Genomic DNA, 20246 nt, shown 5'->3' with positions numbered 1-20246 from the left:
TCAAGCACACAGGAACAGGGGGTCCATGAGCTTCTGCACTTTCTTCTCCTATTTCTTCCTGGTTTGAGCACTGCCCTGCTGTTGCAGCCTGCCCTGTGGGACTATCCAAGCAGGCTGCACCGCAGTAGCCATGGCTGGTTGTACAGCCGTAGCCACAGGCGGCTGCACAGCAGCAGCCAAGGCAACCGACTTGTGACTAGGTGTGCCTATCTTTGCTCAAGCTTCCGCCATCTGAGAGATGGACGGATAGCCAGGAAGTGCGTCGATGATCTTCCTGCAATCAGTATTGCAGTTTCTTCGGGCCAAGTGCTTAAGTAAGAGCTTCCTAGCCTCGGGGTCACCAATCTGCTTTTCTACCGCAGCAGTCAGCCTTCCTGCAAAGTGCAGGAAAGACTCATCAATTCCCTAGACAACTGTCACAAATGATTCCTCTGGAGCAGCCATCACTATGGTCTGAACCAGAGCTGCCATGCCTATCTGCTGGCACTGCTCAAGCACCAGGGGCTCAAATCCAACTTGTCCATTGACATCGGCATAATTTCCAATGCCCAGCAGCTTATCGGTATTAACCGTGCGCCTGGCATCAGTTGGGCCTAATGTGGCATTTTGCTCCACTGCTCTGATTGCTAGCTGATTCCATTTTGACTCGAAAATGTCGTATTCAACAGGTGGAAAAAGAACACGAGCTAGACTTCGGATGTCGTAAGGCGTTAATAGATGACCGTTGAAAAACCGGAGCATCTGCATTACTTCGCCAGACCCCAGGCCATATTTCCTGTTATAAATGCCAATACGATATTCCAATTAAAGTAATAATTTGGTTTATTAATAAAGATCGAATCACAGAATTTTGATAAACCCACCAAAAGCGGAGAAACTTGACAGAGTTTTCCCGGGAAAATGCCAAGGGTGAACCGTGAGATACAGAACCTGGCAGTCTGCTATCTCCCCCAACGGTTCACAAATTTGCCCGGTTCGGGGCTTGATTTTTATACACTTTATTCTGCCCTCGGCAATATTTCCCCATATTTCCCATTGTTTCCCGACTAGCTATACAAATTCAGGAGTTTCCCCGACCAGGCAGAAAAGAGTTCTTTTCTCAGTTCATATGTTAATGTCCAATTTCTATAGATCCTTATGGTTGATGAATGATCGAGATATGGATGATGTTGCTTGATGGTCTGTGAAGGTGGCAACCAAGGTGTGAGTTGCTGTACCACCTTATCTCGATAGGTCTCCTCCCGGTACTTGAGAAGGCTGCAGGCTTTCCCAGAAAATCCTTTGTTCCTTTCTGAATGGAGGCGCCTGCTTTTTCAGGGTTGTTAGTTTCACCATCTGCTGCAAGGTCTCCTAAAACATAGACTTTCACCCAATACAACTTTATACAATTTTATAGTTTTCCAATTTACCATAAGAACATGAATTAATCATTTCACATTTTTCACATTTCCCCACCTTATCGCGAAGCTCCATCAGGGCCTTCCAATGCAAAGGCTAGTAGGTGTTATGGGTAACACCTGTAAGGACAGGGAAAGCCTGGAGACCTCCTGGTAGGGTGGCAGGACCTGCCACATCCCGTCCCGTGGGCTCCACAGGGACAGAGGCAGACACTTGGCTGGGGGCCAGCTGAACGCCAGACACCGGAGGTCCAGCAGCGTCAGCAACAGCATCAGCAGAGCTAAAGAGCCTCTTTTCAGACTCCGGAGGACGATGTGTACACATCCATTCCTCCACTTCCTCCATCTTGGCTCTAACCTCCCCCCAAAATCCCTCCTGGTCCTTCGGCAGGACTGTGACGTTACAAGGGGGGAGTGTCCAGGTGGAGGATCCCAGAGCGCGGGGTGTCTTGGCCCTGGGAAGGGCCGGCCGGACCCCAACTGCGTCCCCACCTGCGCCGAAGTTAAAAACTGCAGCGCCGCAGCGCCGGTGGGAGGCTGCAGGGGCGGGCCCGCTGGCGCTGCCGCAGCCCCGGCGGCGTCTGCGCCCGCTGGCAGGCCAGTAGCAGCGGCCGCCGCAACACGGGTATAGGGCGTAGGTTCCGACAGAGCCCCCGAGCCCTGTGCAGGCGGATTGCAATGTGCTGGGAGGGGTGCGACTGACGGAGGTATCCCTCCGCTATGCCCCGTGGTCAAGGGCGCCTGCGCACTCAGCGCGGGGGGGGGAGCGGGGGACGGGCACCGGCAGTGCCCGCGGGACCGCGTTCCCGTCGTGCGCCGCTATCAGCAGCGCATCCGCGTTCCGCGCCGGGGGAGAGCGCGGAGCGGGTCGAGACAGTGTTCGCGGGACTGCACCCTCGCCGCGCGCCATGGTCAGCACCGCAGGCGCGGACGGTGCAGGGGGAGGGGAAGCCAGGAAGGGAGCGGGGATCGGCGCCGCTCCGCCCTTGCCCGAGCCAGCCGCCGCCCCGTCCGGAATCGCACCCAGTAATGTTTCACCGAGATTCCGCCAGCCCATTGCAGGCGGCAGCCCCCCCGAGCGGGGATGCGCAGTCCGCCCGCCCAACAGGGCAGGGGCCGGCAAAGGGCTGACACAAACCCCGCCTCCAGCGGTGTCCCCTACGCGGCCAAGTGGGGCGGTGCGGAGGGCACCTCCACTCCTGACGTATCCAGAGGATACGTCGTAGAAGTTCCGCAGTTCGGGCAGAGCATAGTAATGGAATTATGCTCGACAAGGGGCGGGGGCCGCGCCGCGGGTTCCTCCCCGCCCGTCAATGCTGGGAAAGCTTGAATGGAAGGCGCCCCCACCCCACCACTGGCGTTGTGGCGCAGGAGTGGGCGGGGCCGGCCGTGACGACTGCGGGGCCCCTCCCCCTCACTGTTCGAGCGGCCAGGGCGGGCTCAGGCCTCCCTTGTCCCCCAAAAATTCGAAACCCGAATCGGAGAGGGAGAAATCTTCCAGCGCAGCAGCCGGAGGGGGAGGAAAAGAATCCTCCAACCTCGGAGACAGGGGATCGAGCTCGGACGGGAATCCCGCATCCGACACCTCGGCCGCGCCCCTTTGCGGCCCCCCACCAACCACTGGGGAGGGGGGGTCGCTCAGAGAATCTGCCGAGATCTCGGAGCTGGCGGGATCCATTTCCTGGAAAAAGAGATCAACCTTTCGCCACACAACTAACAACCTGGCTGCCTCCATCGTAAGAGCGGAGGAGAGAGTCCATGAGGCACTCCCCCAAACTGCGCCACACCTCCCCAGAAAATGCGTCCGCCGGATCGCAAAAGAAGCCACGCCCCCGGGCCCATTCAAACAAACCCTGAAGTTCTGCCCAGGAGACAGGAACGTGCTTTCGTTCCATAACAGATTTCCAGACATTCAAAGCTACGGAGTCCTCTTTCAAAATCGCACCGAGAGGCATTGTGCAGCAGAAAACAGGGGTAAACCCACCAAACGACAGAGCCACGGAGCCTAGGCAAGGAGTGAAAGGCACGACAGAGCTCACCCAGACAGTCCTACCACACACACCGGGGTCACCAGATGTCACAGATGACACGAAAAGAACCACACGAGGACACGCTGGTGAGCGAAGCAGGAAAAGGGACGAGTTTTTTTACAAAACTCAATTTTATACATTTCCTATGGTGTGGAATTGCATTTTATGGAAATGGTATGCTCTGGCTCACCCCTGGAAAGTGTATGGTTTATCCTAAGTCTGTAACCTCCCTGCAGTATCGTGTATCTGTAACTATTGGCTGAAGAATCTTACCGCGCCTACTTTGAACTGTTAAGAGTGCAAACGGAGAGAGCTCGCTCTCTTTGCCCAGGAGGTCTCCGGAGGCTCCCCTTCCCTCTCTCCCCTTCCCTTCCCCCTCTCCCTCAGTGACCATGCTGCCTTCCTGGGGTTAGACTCCGAATAAACCCTCATCTCATCAGCAGCTCACCAGCCGTCTAGAGTCTCTACCTGCCAGCATGCGAACACCCATGACCCTAGAGCCCAGGGGGCTCCTGGGGAACCTTCCTCGGGGACCCCCCTTAAATCTAAACCACAACACTATGGGGCCTGTGGATTGGAGGATGGAATTCCACCTCTCAAACCACATTGGTCAAGCCAACTGTCAATCAACTTTCTACTCCTTCCTAAAAATATGTAAACAATGAAAGAGTTAGCAAAACATGGCCATTGTTTATAGTACAAACTGAGAAAGTAAAAATTCTGACTCCAATATGAAGAACATTACAGAAGGCTTAGAAAAGTCTTCAAAACCAGGGTGACAATAAAACTCTAACATGCACGAAGAATCCATACAGGAAAAAGGCACCGTAAGTACTGTGTGGTTGAGTGGTGGTGACCAGGCGTGAGTGAGACGTGATTTTATCACGAAGCAAGGGAGGACCCTGAGGTCGCAGTTCCACTGTTCCGTGAGGAGCGTGGTCAGCCGATGGGGAGGCGATTGCTGTCTGTGTAATCCCCGAACCTTGGCGGGCTGGGAAAAATTGGTCACAGGTGGCTAAAAGGGAAGGGTACATGCTTAGGAGTTCGGGACTGGTAAACCTTTTAGCCTGCGACCAGGTAAGGTCCAGGTAACTAGGAAAATTGAGAGCTCATCGCCAGACGAAACCTCACTGGTCGGTCCTTTGCTGGGCTAGTAATCTGGCGATACCAAGTCGCGACTTGGGAACTAGGATACTGAATAGAATAAAGTTGTATTCAGATCAGGAATGAATTTTTTTTGTAGGATAGATGAAATGGGGTCCTATCTCAGTAAGGTTCAGGAAAACCCTTCGGGAGAAACTACTGATAAGGGCATCCCTGAGATCCCATGGAGAAGCCCACTGGGATGGTTGTTGGAGTGTTGGCAGGAGTGTCCGGCGAGGAGAAGAAAATCTAAGGAGAGGATGATATATTTTTGCATGGAAGTCTGGGGAGGGAAGGAAATAAAAAAGCATGTGACTTGGCCGGTGTTTGGTACATTTGAGCAGTGGATTTGTCAAGCTTTATGTACTTATGTGAGAAACAAGGAAAGAAGGGAGTTTGAGGAATATGAATATGCCCAGATATGGGAAAGGGTGAACATTAGGTTATACCTGATGAGAACCACCCGGAGGGATGTATGGGATCCCTTAGATAACCTCCCCCCACCATATTCAATACTCATGCCCCTGCCTGCACAAGCCCCCGTCCCTCCTCCGAGGCCTGCAGAAGACCCAACCCAGTCCTTGCAGGCAGCCCAGGCTCCTCCGGTAGCAGACTCAGCACCACCGCTTCAGACCCAGATTCCGCAAGAGGAATTCCAAACCCTGCTAATGCCCCCTCCACAGCTCCGGATTCCCCCGCCCTCCGAGGAACCACCTCCCGGGAGAGACTTGGCCTCTCTTCCCAGCCCCAGCCCGCGCACCTGCACCGACTCATCTAAGCCTGCCGCCACGCCCCCAGTTAGGAGGTTCCGGCGAAAAGGGAAGAAAACTAGTGAGGAGGAAAGTGAGAATGAGGAAGATGGACATAACCTACTTCCTTTAAGAGAAGTGCCAACCACCCCCAGCATTATTGGGTACGTGAATGTGCCCATTAATACTACGGACGTGAGGGCTTTTAAGAAGGAAATGGGAAAATTATTGGACGACCCCTTAGGAGTGGCAGAGAGGTTGGATGAATTTCTGGGCACAAGTATCTATATCTGTGATGATATAATGGCAATTTTACAATCATTATTCAACCATGAGGAAAGGTGTCCTGGTTTGAGGGGAAGTGAGTTTTTCAGGAAGCTGTGGTCTAACCAGTCAGTGGTCAGGTTTGAATGTTGGCACTTTTAGTGGCCACTGAAGGGTTGGACACGCCTCTGAGGACACAAGGGGTTAAAAGTGAGGCCTCCCAGAGGGACTTGCTCTTTTCTGGCTCCGCTTTCAGGAGAGGAGCACCATTTCCCTCCTCCCCTACCCAGGCTGGGTGAGGGAGGGGGGCCACGTGGCCGGGCTGAGGTAGGCCTGGGGCCCCAGGGGGGGGAAAGAGAGAGAATGGGACTGGAGCTGGGCCAGCCCCATCCAGGATGGAGGGGTGGAGAACTTTGGAGGTGCCTTCCATCCTCCCGTTCCCCACCCCCCCCCAAGGAGAGAGACTGCTGCTTCAGCATTTTGAACACTGGCAGCAGGCAGCAGCGAAGAAAGAGCGTGGAAAGGGGAGAGGAGAAGTTCCCCGGCTGTGTAAAGAGGTGCCGAGTCCGGGACCCTGCTGGGAGCCAGGAACTGTTACCCTTTCTTGGCAGAAGGAAACTTTTTCCCAGACATTGATTCTCATGGCTAGTGGTTTCAGAAGAGAAAGAGAAACAGCCTGGGACCGAGATGATAAAGTAGGATTGAAAAGAACCCTAGATGGGCAAAGAATGAGAGGAGTGGCTTCTGAGCTGGACTTTTCTTGCATAATGTTAGCCATAGACTGAACTCAAGTCTCTTTTGAACATAAACTGCATTTGGGTGGATGCAGCTGCCTCTGCTTTTGCTACAGTGACTGGCACTTTAAGAGTAGAGCGAACAGAGAAGAGAAGGGGAGGGTGTGGTGGTGCCCTTTGCCCTCGGGGAAGACTTGCTCTTGGAACCCTAGGCCCCAGGGGAAAGATGGGGAGAGCTTGGCATGCAAGCATCCTTAAAAGAGCCCTATATGCAGCTTTGGCCCAGGACAGTGGTGAGACCACTGGACATGGAAAGGAGGGTGTCACCATGGCAGACTTCTCCGGGCGGTGCTATGGGTGACATGGAAACACATAAAGGGTGGACCTGTGTTTTCTGAGGAGCAGTCTGTGGTGCAAGAGAGACTCCTCTCTCCCTTGCTGAATTGAAGATTAGGTTTTTTTGAGTGGTGATTGATTTAAAACCCAAGGTTTTGGTCTATGGAGGGTAACGTGTAGGGGGTGGAAATTGGGGGAGGAGAAGAAATATTCTGGGAAGGTTTCATTTCTGTTTTTGTGTGTGTTTAGAGTTTTCTTTTCTATTTCTTTTCTTATGTAATGTAATAAAGTTTTGTTCTCTGTTTTCAAGTTTTAGGCCTGCTCGGCTCTGTTCTTGACCACATCTCACAGTAGCTCATTAGGAAAAACATACACTCATGGGTGCATTAACATCTGGCCAGTGTTAACCCATGACAAAAGGGAATTGGTCAGACAGGCTGGGATGAGGGAATAGGAGTGCCGAAATCCCCAAGTCGGAAGAATTCAAATAGATTTCACAGAACTACCCAGGGTGGGGAGGTGCAAGTTCCTACTAGTGATAGTAGATCAATTGACACACTGGGTAGAAGCCTTCCCAAGTGCCAGAGCAACAGTCTTAACTGTAGCAAGAATTTTACTAGAAGAAATCATCCCCCGCTGTGGCATAATAGACCATATAGACTCGGACCAAGGGACCCATTTTACATCCAAGGTTATCAGGCAATTGGCAGACACCCTAGGGATCCAATGGGACTATCACACACCCTGGCACCCACAGAGCTCAGGGCGAGTAGAAAGAATGAATCAAACCCTGAAAGCCCAGTTATCAAAGTCAATGCTGGAAACCAGGATGTCATGGGTTAAGTGCCTCCCTTTAGCCCCTCTAAACATAAGAACAATGCCCCACTCTTAAAGTGGACTATCCCCTTTTGAATTGATGTACGGGATGCCCTACGAGCACGGGATGCCTGTGGGACACCCCAGATTAGAAGATGGCCAGATTCAACCATAATTGATAGCCATAAATAAGAACCTACAAGAACTTAGAAAGAAAGGGGTAATAATGCAGAGTACCCCCTTGGGATTTGCTATCCATAAAATACAACCAGGGGACGAAGTATTGATCAAAACCTGGAAAGAGGTTTCCCTGACCCCGCATTGGGAAGGTCCGTTTCTTGTTCTTTTGACAACAGACACTGCCGTGAGAACAGCAGAGAAGGGGTGGATGCATGCCTCGCAGGTGAAGAAAATTGAAATCTGAGAAGGGAAACCCTAGTGGAAAGTTACCTCCATCCCCGGGGATCTGAAGATCAAAATTCATCAGAGTGCCAAATGACCGAGGGGAACGCGATAAGTTGCTTAGAACTGGGATGTCCCTGTAATACATACATTCATTTTAAGTGTGAATATTGCAAAGAAATCTGGGTTGTACATTGTAACTGGGGGTGGAAGCCTTCTGGTTTATGTGGAAGGTATTTTGAAAAGGAGCAAGAACTGACTGCCTGGTTTTTAGGGTACGCCACTCATTTGGGGTTATTGGAATCAGATTCTTTTGGGTGGTATTTCCTATACCAAAATGGGGTAAGGGGAAAATTGAATTCAAAGGCTCAGGTTTTAGCCACCGAGTGTCGGAGGACTAATACCCTGTATTGCGGAACCGGTAAAGTTATCCAGGTGGGGCACCTTTAAGAGGAGATATGCCATTCAGACAAGCTGTAGGACCCGGGAGGAAAATCCCTGCTGCTGAGAAGATGGATTACCTCGCCGCTGGCAGCAACCCAGTGGGCAGAGGCATAGGGATATACCTATGGATAGTCCTCGCAGTCCTGAACAGAGGTGTGTGCCTGATAGTGGGTCAGCCTAACGAGACCCGGCTTAGCCTGGGGAGGCAGATAAAGCAACCAACTGTGGAAATCACAGAATACCAAGCCCCGGATAGCTATAAGAAAGAAAGAGAATTAGGGTACTATGCCTTTAATGACACTCGGTGCCAGGTGTTTACACCAGGAAGGGAGAGAAAACAACAAAACAAAAAGGCGTTACCTAAGAACAACCGGTCAGACTTGCTACCAAAACAAAGAGGAGATGTAAAACCCACAAGAAATAATCAGGAAGGGGTGATCCCCAGTTCATCCGATGACAGGCTAAAAATGTTACAACTCTATGATCCTGCAGCCTGGGCCCGGGAGGGAAAAGGGAAATGTGAATCCCTGATCCACCTACAAGAGAGGCTCTTAAGGTTACAGGTAGCAGTAGAGATAATGGAGAACTTCACCATGGATATCCTAACATTAATAGCCAGAAAGCAACCAGAAATAGGGGACCTCACATGTCAACACCAGGTGGAAGTGAGACATATATTAACTGAGGAAAGGGGAATCTCAGGAAAAGTGGAAAAGGCTGAATGTCAGGAAGAAAGAATTCCCATCCAAAAGGAGGATTTAACTTCGAAAATCTCATGGTGGGAATGGATATTCAAAGAAAGGACAAAGGGGAGGCTGATTGGACTCCTTATATTGGGGCCCATAACCGGAATAATAATCTTGCAGTACATAACACCCAGTTTCACTGGTCCCATGCATTGGGTAGCACAAGGCATCCAAGCATTAAGAATAATGAATCTAAAAGGGAGGAAAGGGAACCGCGCAGCACTAGCATTGGCAAAATTTGAAGCACAAGCAAGAGCAGAAAGAAGCAACAATAACCCTCGGTGGGATAATAATAATTGGGATTGGTAAAAGGGGTAAAAAGGGAAACACGAATTATATATTAAAATTATAAGGGGGGAGATTGTGATAAATGACATGAAATAATTTGTGTTTATTGTGTACATAAAACGTAATTTAAGAAATGTTCTGTAAAATAAAACAAGAAAGCCAGTCGGGCTTGGGACGGACAGATTTTTAGGATGAACTACTGCCTCTGCCAGGAATTTGGGATGAACAATACCTGTGTCAGGAAACCGGGAAATACAAAATTAACAACAGAAAAGAAGATGGATCCGGAAACAGATGGGCCCTCTTGGGAGGTGGAACTGTGAACGATCCAGCTATGAGGAACGATATGGATCTCGCCTCACTATCTGGGGAACGCCTCTCCATTCACAAATCCATCTCTCCATTCATGATTCCAAGAAACTGAATTAATATTCATTTTCCCTCGGAAGACCCATTCAACAGACCAGACAGCAGAAAGAAACTCCTATGAATATGAAGGAAAAGATGGAGGACAAAGAAATGTGGAGAAATACTCTGCCCCCGGCTAAATAAACTGTATATAAGGAAACCCCGAAAAGACTGGATTTGTGAATGGAGGAAATTACAGTGCGCTAGAGGCCGTAGCCAAGGTTCACCCAGGGCCGATCCCGGGACTCGACACTGAACTTCCAATTGCTGGCTTGTCCTAAATTTTGTTTTGTTAATTCTTGATAATTAATAAAGGTATTTAATAATTTGGAATTGGCTGAACATTTAAAACAATAATTTTAGTCCCTTTAATGGTTTGTTCTGTAACCCCCCCTCCCCTGCCTTGTGTGGTTAGTTTGATCCCAGCTACATTCCTGTGTGCTGAGGTCACTGACTCCTTGAACTCTTCCATTGTTCCTCCTACTCCGCCCCCTACCAATTCCACTCTATGTTAGTCGCTCCCACTTTGGGTTCAAGCTACCCTGTGATCCCTGTGTTCCCATTGATCACTGTGTTTGTACTGTCCCCTGAGACCCCCCTTCTTATAAGTGCCTTCAAGGCCTGCCTCAGGGCTTCACCCTGTCAAGCCTTTGAGCTAAGAATAAACTCATGACTCGGAGAGAGCTCGCGGAGTCCATCTGGCAATTTCCTACCCTGATTGGCTGGTGAGTGCCAAAGACACTCAGGAACTCTGGGGGAAGTGTGGCAGCCCCCCTTGCCCACGGCCCTGGACTTAGACTGGGCCCACAACAAGTTATTGTTAAGTTATTGTTACATTATTCCCCTAATGGTTTGTTCCTGTTACATCCCTGATAGTTTGGTTCTACCTAGTGTTTCCCCTCCCTTGCCAAGCTGTCATTCACCCCTAGACACACCTGTTGCTTTATTCACCTGATGTCAATCTCCCCAAGCCCCTTCCCTTATTTCCAGGGGGTTTTCTGTCAATCCTAAACCCTGCCTGGGAAATCCCCATTCACTCAATGTCCCGTTGGTGCACGTGACCTTTTCTTCTTGCCTCTCCTATAGGCTGTTAAGCCTTGGGTCCCTCTCCACTCCCCTATCTGTTGTGTCCCTGGTTGGCTGGAAATCTGTAACCTCCCCTTGTACCTCCCCCAGTTAAAAGAGGATGTAAGGCCGGGTTTTTTGGTTTTGGCTGCGGCACCCATTTGTAAAAGACGGTCTGAAGATCCCTCATCTGCCTCATGACTGTCACCAAAGGACACTGAAACCCTAAAACCCCAGCACAGAAGTTCTGGCCTGGCTGAGGTGAGATGTCTGCCAAGTGTTGCCTGCAGGTGTGCTCACTGGAATAAAAACCAGTATGCATTCACATGGGAACCCATGCAGGAACAGTGGGCAGGTCCTATGCTTGCTGCAGAATGGCCTGTCCTGTACCTGTTCCCTCAACGGATCTCCCCACCCTTTGGCCAGTTGCCTGTCACTTTGGAAAGACTATAAAGAGACTCTCTAACTAAACCGAAATTTGAGATCTCCCCATGGAAGAAGACTGATCTATTGGCAGACGACCACGAGGACTTTGTCTCATCTGTTGGTAGCTATTCCCCCCCCTTCTCTCTCTTCTCTCTCTCTCCCTCCTCTGTCACATTTTGTGTTGTGGGCACTTAATAAAGGTGCATTGTTTAGATTTAAACCAAAATCCCCAGTGTCTTTTTGCACTCTGAGATCAATAAAAAAACCATCACTACCCCCACTTGTATTAGCGGATCGTGACACCTTTCGGGTAATAAAACCTTGAGAAGCACATGGAAAAACCCTCTCTCTGTCCTTTGCTCCAATCCAAGACGCACCACATCTGAGAGCAGTAGAGAGCAGGCAGCTCTGCTCAGCACCGCTATCTGAGCTGGAGAAACGGCGAGCATGGAAGTGACCACTCCAGGCACTGGGGCCAGGGTGTACGAGCTGGCGAGGCGAATCTGGCCCTTTGCGTCAAAGCATGTCCAGAGAAGTTGTCTCGCTATTATTAAGTCCCTCTGGGAAGTTGCAGGCCAACCCTCAGACTTGATAAATCTTCACGTAGCTTAATCCATTCTGACCACTTGCAAGATTTTATCACTAGTGGGCTTAGATTTACATTGCTGGACAAAGGACTTAAAGAAAATTACATCTCTTAATTAACTGAATGATCCATATTGCATTTCATGCCTGAACAAATATAATTGAAACAATTGAAATCATATTAGCAACACAGAAAATAATCAAACTACTGGCTTAACTTTTGGTAAACACTGGTCACTTTTCTGATATTGCAGCAAAATGGAACACCAGCAGTGCTGGAAAGCAATAACATTGGTTTTGGTGGATTTACACCCCAAAGTACTATTCTGTTTTCAGCTCTGTAATTTCCTAGAAGACAGGCCCAAAATCGTACTCAAAGCAAACAGCAATCATAACTAAGAGAGACATTTCTCATACTCCAGCCCTTACCAGAAGACTTTGGAATGCAAAATTAGTAATCAAACACTAATCTTTTCTAGAGAAAAAAAATCATTACTTTAAAAAGCTAATCTAAAAACATATGAGCAATTATGTTAATTCATATTTCACAGGTTCAGGCTTCACACACATGGCTGAAGGCAGTGGGCTACTCACAGAATCTCAGAATGGTTTGGGTTGGAAGGAACCTTAAAGATAATCTCCTTCCACCCCCTGCCCTGAGCAGGGACACCTTCCACTATCCCAGGGTGCTCCAAGCCCTGTCCAACCTGGCCTTGAACACTTCCAGGGATTCAGGGGCAGCCACAGCTTCTCTGGGCACACTGTGCCAGGGTCTCACAGGGAAGAATTTCTTCCTAATATCTATTGTAAACCTGCACACTGTCAGCTTAAGATCATTTCCCCCATCCTGTCACTGAATCCCTTGTTCCAAGTCCCTCTCCAGCCCCTTTAGGCACTGGAATTTGGTCTAAGGTCTCCACAGTCTTCTATTCTCCAGGCTCTCATCACAAACTTTTCTTTGTGCCAAGCTGGCTCCAAGCTCAGGCTCTGCAGAGCTCCTGGGGCTTCCAGCAAGGAGTCAAGTGACTCCTGCAGTCCTTCAGCAGGAGCTGGAGCTGCTGTTTGGGGCAAGAAGCTGCTTAGCTGTGTCTGGCTCTTGTGGGAAGCACTGGCTTCTGCTGAATTCCTGAGGGGATTCAAAATGCCATAAATTACCCAATGACTTGGCAATAACTTGGACTGCTTCCTATGGAAGAGAAGAGGCATGGAAGGTCAGAACAAATGGCCTTTCCCGAGTGCTTGGGAAGGCTGCAGGTGGACAGACAGTTGAGAGAGACATCAGGGCTGGAGCTGGAGATTTGTGACCCTCAAAGGTGCAGGGGGAGACAGAACAACACAGGCTCAAAGCAAAGACCTTGAGGCACTAAATAAGAGGAGGTGGAAAGCAGAGAAAGGCAACTGGGAGATAAGAGAGCATTTGGAATGATAGTTACCACAAAGAGCCATATCATCTAGCGGGGAGTGGGCTGTATTTTAAAATAGTTTTGGAGCTGACACTATTTGTGAGGGCTAACGGACAAGGCAGAAGGGGTCTTAAATAGTAGAAATGCTTTTATCTCCTGTGACAAGTTTGATGAAGATTTTTTATGGATAAACATGTCATTTCTGAATTTTTTTAAGTCTACACAACACCTAAACAGGCTACTCTTCATATGTATTATTCATGTTTACAGTTATATGTATCATTACTTCGGTGTATATGTGTGGCAGTGTGTTAATTTAATCGGTTAGGCTTCCTATACTTTTGTACTTGTTGGGTTCCCTGTATCCCACCCCTCGATTGTTCCTTTGTTCACATGACTCACATGACTTCGGCACCTGCCTTGCGGCACACGGTTAGCTGCCTGTCATGTCTCCCGCCTTTGTAAACCCCTCCTATTTTTCCCCTGATTAGTCCAAGCGATGTTCTATTACACCTGTATCCCCTGGCAACCTGCCCCGGTTGGCCGGCCACCCCCTTTGTCCCCCCTCCGAATCCTTTGGACAAAAACCCCCCGCACCCCTCTCCCCCCGAGCAGTTTCGGGCTGAGGAGGTGTTTGCAATAAACCCTCTGTTCGTCTGAAATTGTTTCCTCCTTTCTTCCCACTGCCGTCGAGTCTCCATCGCTCGCATAAGCCTCTGCCAGGCAAAGAACCCACGGGAGTCAGTACTGCTTGCGAGCTTGCAGACTGACCCCCTAACACTCTGTCGCTGTGTCTGGGCCAGCGGTGACAGAGCCCGTTGGCTCTCTGTGAGCACACCGACGGAGGTGTGGCGCCCACCGTTCGGCACTGGAAAGGGGCTTTCAGCGCCTTTACGGAGCCCACGGGCAGGATTGGTGCGTCTCAGCAAGGAGCTGAGCTCACCTGAAATAATCCCTGGACGTCACATCGGCCCGGGTTTGAGCGCCCTCCGCGAGGGACCGCTCCCCGGGGAAGAGGAGGGCAGCCGTCTCCGCCGCGTCCCGGAAGACGGTCCTTCTCCGGCGGTGGATCTTCTGGAGCAGCTTTGAAGCACCACGCCAGGGGTTCGTAAGTAAGCAGACCCCCCTAGTCCGCGGGGCGGGTCAGTGGGAACAGCGTTTCCCTTTCTGGCAGCCTGTGGGGGACAGCACCCCCCTGGCTGAGGTCGCGCGGCCCCCGGGATTTGGGTTTTTTGGCCCCTGTCCCGGGCTCACCCCCCCCGGCGGTTTTTCGTTCCCTCGGTTGATTTAAAGCTTTTATTTTTGTGCGCAAGCGCGAGCTTGCACAGCGCGGCTGCCGGCAGGCGCGGGTTTTCGCCGGCCAGCCAGTTTCGGTTTCGCCGCGTGCACTGGCTTTTTGCAGAGCGGACGGGCACGTGAAACAGCGGTTTTAAAAAGCGCGCGGCGGCGGGTTTTTTTTTTCGTTGCGTCTTTCGTTTGCTAGCTCCAGAAATCACGCAGGCAGAATGGGTGCTTCTCTGTCTGCTTCCTAGAAAGGAGTGTTTTACAGTTGTGTTGCGTTATTAGAAGTTAATAAAGTTAAGTTCTCTAAGGATTGTTTAAAAAAGCTGGTCCGATGGCTTTTCCTGCACTACCCGACGGCGTCCCCGCCGATGGTACACAGCTCCCAGTTTTGGGAGCTGGCGGAAAAGAAACTGTTACAATTAGGTAACGCCGGGGAAAAGAACACACAGAAATTAGCCTTTTTAATTTTGCAATTAAAGACGGCAGCGACGAAAAAGGGAGTGCAGAAAAGCTCTCAGGAACCCCAGCTAGCCCCGGTTTCCCTTCAACCCAATCCCAGCCCCTCTGCCCCGAGAAAGGGGATTTTGAGGAAAGCGGCAACTCAGAGAGTTGTCAGCCCAGACTCTCCGAAAAATTCCCGGCCCCCGAGCCCCAGTAGCCTGGGACAGACTGCTGGGGACCCCTCGGAAGGCTCTGGCCAAGCTGACCGAGGACCTTTCCTTCCCCCTGCTTCCCCGAATTTCAAACCCAAGGTTCAGTTTAATTTAAACGCGTCACACTGGCCACAAAATGGCGGCGGTGACCCACCTAATGGCGCCCACTCCTCCACGTGGCCGCCACCCTTCCCCCATCCCCTGAACCCCTTTCTTCCCTCCAACCCCTTCCTTCCCTCAGCTCCTCCCTCCGCCCCTCCCATAGCCCCTTCCCGGACCCCTCCCACCTCCCCAAAGGTCCCGCCCACTCACCCTGCCCCTCGACACGCCCCTGAGGCAGGGCCGAGTCCCTCTCCCCACCCCGGAAGTACGCCATCTTGCCGGCAATTTTCCCACGCCCTCTCTTCTGGTTCCCACGGTTGGGAACCGGAAGAAATGAGCGAGGGTGAGCCGGGGGTCACTCTCTCTGCTGCGCTTGTCACCTACCGCAGAACACGTGGTGGTGACCCACCAAAACCCAATTGGCATGCTTTTTCCCAAAGCATCATTCGGGATTTATGCAAGGCGCACAAGGAATACGGCAGGGAGAGTCCCTACTTCCGTGGCCTCCTCACTGCTGATCTCGCAGGTGTCCATGTTGTTCCAGCAGACCTCCGGCAGCTTTTCTCTTGCCTGATGAATGACACAGAGTTTAAGCTCTGGGATGCAGCATTTAAACAGGCCCTGCGAGAAGCAATGCCTCAGTTGCCCTTTCCAGCCATCGATGAACAGGGCAATCCTCTCTCTCTTGAGTTGCTTGCTGGTGAAGGTTCCTATGTTTCCCCTGAGTCCCAGGCAGCCCTAATACCTTCAGCAGTCCTTTCAATTATAAAAAATATAGCCTGCAAGGCTTTCTTTTGTTTGCAGCCAGACACACCATCACCACCCTATACCACCATTAGGCAGGGACCTTCTGAATCCTTTGTTGCTTTTGTAGAGCGGCTCACCAGAGCAGTGGAGATTCAAGTTAAAACAGAAAGTGCACGGGAAGGTATTATAGGGGAGCTTGTTTTCGTTAATGCTAACGACCTGTGTAAACAGGCAATTTTGAGTCTTCCCCCAGATCTGCCCCGCACTCTCCAGTCAATGCTCCACGTGTGCCAGATGAAGGTGCCCTTCCTTGCCCGGAGGAACCCACCACCACCCTCCCAGGCAACCTTTCCGCCCAAGGCTGTGCGTGCTGCAGAATCATCCCAACAGCCTCGACATCGTCCGCCTCGGCGGCGACCCTCCTTCGGCAATTGCCCTGGTCGCTGCTTCTTCTGCAAGGAGGAAGGACACTGGACTGCCAACTGCCCTAAGAAACCTTTACTACAGCGGACTCAAAATACATCTCCAGGAACACCGGTGCCATCCCAGGCACAGCAAAAAAACTGAAAGGGGAGCGCGAGTCCACCCAGCGCGACGACCCCAATCGGGTAGACAGGGCAGGGAACTCCAAAGGGGGTCAATTGGATGGATATTCTACACCAGACTCAGGAACACCTGAACATGATATAGCAAAACCTATTCTCACTACCTCTTCCTTTTTTGAACCCTACAGGTTGCATCTCACCAAACCATTGTACCTGACGGATAGGGACTTCCATTTTGTGACCATAGACCCAAAGAAGTTACACCAGTGGCCAATGACCGGCGAAGGTAAGTTCATCGTCGTCGGTGATTGCAAATACACTCCGCAGGAGATTGAGGTAGTCCCGGGGACACTTCACAATAACCCCAGGGCCCTCATTCTCTGGCTGCGCTGCACTCATCCGCCCACATTTTTACCCGAGGGCCAGGTCATCGCACAAGCAATTCCTTATGGTGACCCAGAACATCTTACCTTTACTGTAAATGCTGTACATCACATTTCCACCCGTAAGCCCTTGGTGCGATGTACGCTCACAGTGGGAGATTAATCAATAGATAAAGATCTGCTTTTTCACACAGAGGCAGATGTGACGATTATTCCGACCGCGGAATGGCCGTCGCACTGGCCCCTGGAGGACGTGGATGGGCAGATCCAAGGTGTAGGAGGGTTCCAATCCGCAAAACAGTCGAAAAACGTGGTAAAAATTACGGGGCCAAAAGGACAATTGGCTGCCATCCGTCCTTTTGTTTTAGATTACAAGGAACCCCTGCTTGGAAGAGACCTCATGGCTCAGTGGGAGGTCACAATCGAAATACCCGACCCCTCGCAAAATTTTCAGGCAGCGGCTGCTGAGAAGCGCCCGACCCTCAAACTGAATTGGACGACAGATAAACCAGTCTGGGTTGAGCAGTGGCCACTAACAAAAGAGAAATTACAGGCGCTTGAGGAGCTCGTGGAGGAGCAATTAGCTAAAGGTCACATCGTGGAGACCAATTCTCCATGGAACTCGCCCGTTTTTGTCATTCGAAAGAGTGACAAAAAACGATGGCGCCTCCTCCACGACCTCCGCCAAATTAACGAAGTAATTGAAGATATGGGGTCTCTCCAGCCTGGGATGCCTTCCCCAACCATGCTGCCACGAAATTGGAATCTGGCTGTAATTGACATAAAAGATTGCTTTTTCCAAATTCCTCTACACCCAGATGATGCCCCGCGTTTCGCCTTCTCGGTTCCTTCCATCAACCGGGCGGCCCCGAGGAAGAGGTACCACTGGAGAGTGCTACCGCAAGGGTTGAAAGCCTCCCCGGTGATGTGTCAGCAGTACATCTCTTCCTTGCTGTCCCCTGTGCGTGCAGCCACGGAGGGGGTTGTCATCCACCACTATATGGATGACATCCTCGTTTGCGCGCTGACCGAAGATGAACTTACGCGAGCGCTTGACCTTGTAACCAATTCGTTAGTTGCTGCAGGGTTCGAGCTGCAAAAAGATAAGATCCAAATGATGCCACCCTGGAAGTACCTGGGCCTGGAGATTGGTAAGAGGACCATTGTGCCTCAAAAATTGGAAATTCGGACAAATGTCCGTACCCTTGCGGACGCCCATCAGCTTTGCGGTGCCTTGAATTGGGTAAGGCCCTGGCTAGGTCTGACCACCGAGGATCTAGCCCCTCTTTTCAATTTATTGAAAGGGGGAGGGGAGCTCAGTTCTCCTAGGGTGCTTGCCGCAGAGGCAAAAGCAGCGTTGGAGAAGGTCCAGCAGGCAATGACATCACGACAGGCACACAGATGCGATCCCGAGCTTCCCTTTCGGTTCATCATTCTGGGTAAGCTGCCACATCTACATGGGATCATTTTTCAATGGGACACGGGTGCAAAAACATCAGCACACAACAGCAAAGGCCAAGGCAGAAAGGACCCTCTTCTTATTATAGAGTGGGTCTTTCTCAGCCACCATCGGCCCAAAAGAATGACACAGCCACAAGAGCTTATGGCTGAGCTCGTCCGCAAAGCAAGAACGCGGATGAAAGATTTGGCAGGGTGCGACTTCGAATGTATTCACATGCCAATTGGATTGTCAACAGGCCAAATGACCAAACCCATGTTGGAACACCTGCTTCATGAAAATGAAGCACTTCAATTCGCTCTAGATTCCTTTACGGGCCAAATTTCAATTCATCGGCCGGCCCACAAACTATTTAATTCGGACGTAACATTTAAATTGGCTTTAAAGAGTGTCCGGAGCAGGAGACCTCTCGATGCGATGACAGTTTTTACTGACGCGTCCGGAAGTTCTCATAAGTCAGTAATGACTTGGGAGGACCCTGAAACTCGGTAGTGGGAGGCAGATATTAAAGTAGTTGAGGGTTCACCTCAAATAGCCGAGTTGGCTGCTGTCGTCAGAGCACTTGAGAGATTCTCTGGACCCCTCAATATTGTAACCGACTCCGCATACGTAGCGGGGGTGGTATCTAGAGCAGATCAGGCAATTTTACAAGAGGTGTCCAACACAGCTCTGTATGAGCAGCTCTCAAAATTGGTCAAAATTGTCTCCCACCGAGAGCAACCGTTTTATGTGATGCATACCAGGTCGCACACTGAATTGCCTGGGTTTATTGCTGAGGGTAACAGGAGGGCTGACGCTCTTGCTGCCCCTGTAGCGATAGCCCCGTTGCCTGACGTTTTTGAGCAGGCCAAGCTCAGCCATCAGCTGTTCCATCAGAACGCGCCTAGCTTAGCTAGACGTTTTAACCTCACACGTCAACAAGCTAAGGCGACTGTCGGCTCATGTCCTTCCTGTCAGTCCCACGCTGTGCCTACCCTGCATTCCGGGGTCAACCCTCGCGGGTTGGAGAGCTGTGAACTCTGGCAGACAGATGTCACCCACATTCCATCATTTGGGAGACTGAAGTACGTTCACGTCTCCGTCGATACCTTCTCTGGCGCTGTCTATGCCTCTGCGCACGCAGGTGAGAGGGCCCAACATGTTATCCAACACTTTGTTCAGGCCTTCTCATTCATGGGCATCCCCAAGGGAATCAAAACAGACAACGGCCCTGCGTACAAATCCAAGGAATTTGCTGGCTTCCTGCAGCAATGGGGAGTGGAGCACAAGACAGGCATCCCCCACTCCCCCACAGGCCAAGCAATCGTAGAGAGGACACACCAAGAGGTCAAGAGGGTCCTTAAACAACAGCAACAGGTATTAAAGGTGGAACCGCCGGCAATCAGATTGGCCCGAGCCCTTTATGTCATCAATTTTCTAAATTGTTCCTTTGAAAATCCCAATCCGCCCATTACCATACACTTTGGGTGCAACAAGGAGTGGCAGTTCGACCCCAAGCCCCCGGTGCTGGTGAGATCGCCTGAGTCAGGGAAGGTGGAGGGTCCATTTGACCTGGTGACGTGGGGGCGTGGGTACGCCTGTGTCCTCACGCCTACCGGAATCAAATGGATACCTGCCAAATGGGTAAAACCATTCATTAAAAGGAAGAGGGAGCGTGACGACAGCATCCCGCAGGTGGCTTCGGCGGCATTCCGCCGTCGAAGGCGAGTCTCCTCCAGACCCTCTCTTCCCATCCTGTGGGAATGGGACCATGACCCGTCCTTTACCTATTTCTGTGACCCAAATTAATAATTTTTGCCCCCCCAGTTTTGTTTTTCAGACCCGGACCCATGATGCT

Source organism: Prinia subflava (assembly GCF_021018805.1).
Source record: "Prinia subflava isolate CZ2003 ecotype Zambia chromosome W unlocalized genomic scaffold, Cam_Psub_1.2 scaffold_22_NEW, whole genome shotgun sequence".
Taxonomy (NCBI): Eukaryota; Metazoa; Chordata; class Aves; order Passeriformes; family Cisticolidae; genus Prinia; species Prinia subflava.
This window is presented reverse-complemented; position numbering follows the sequence as displayed.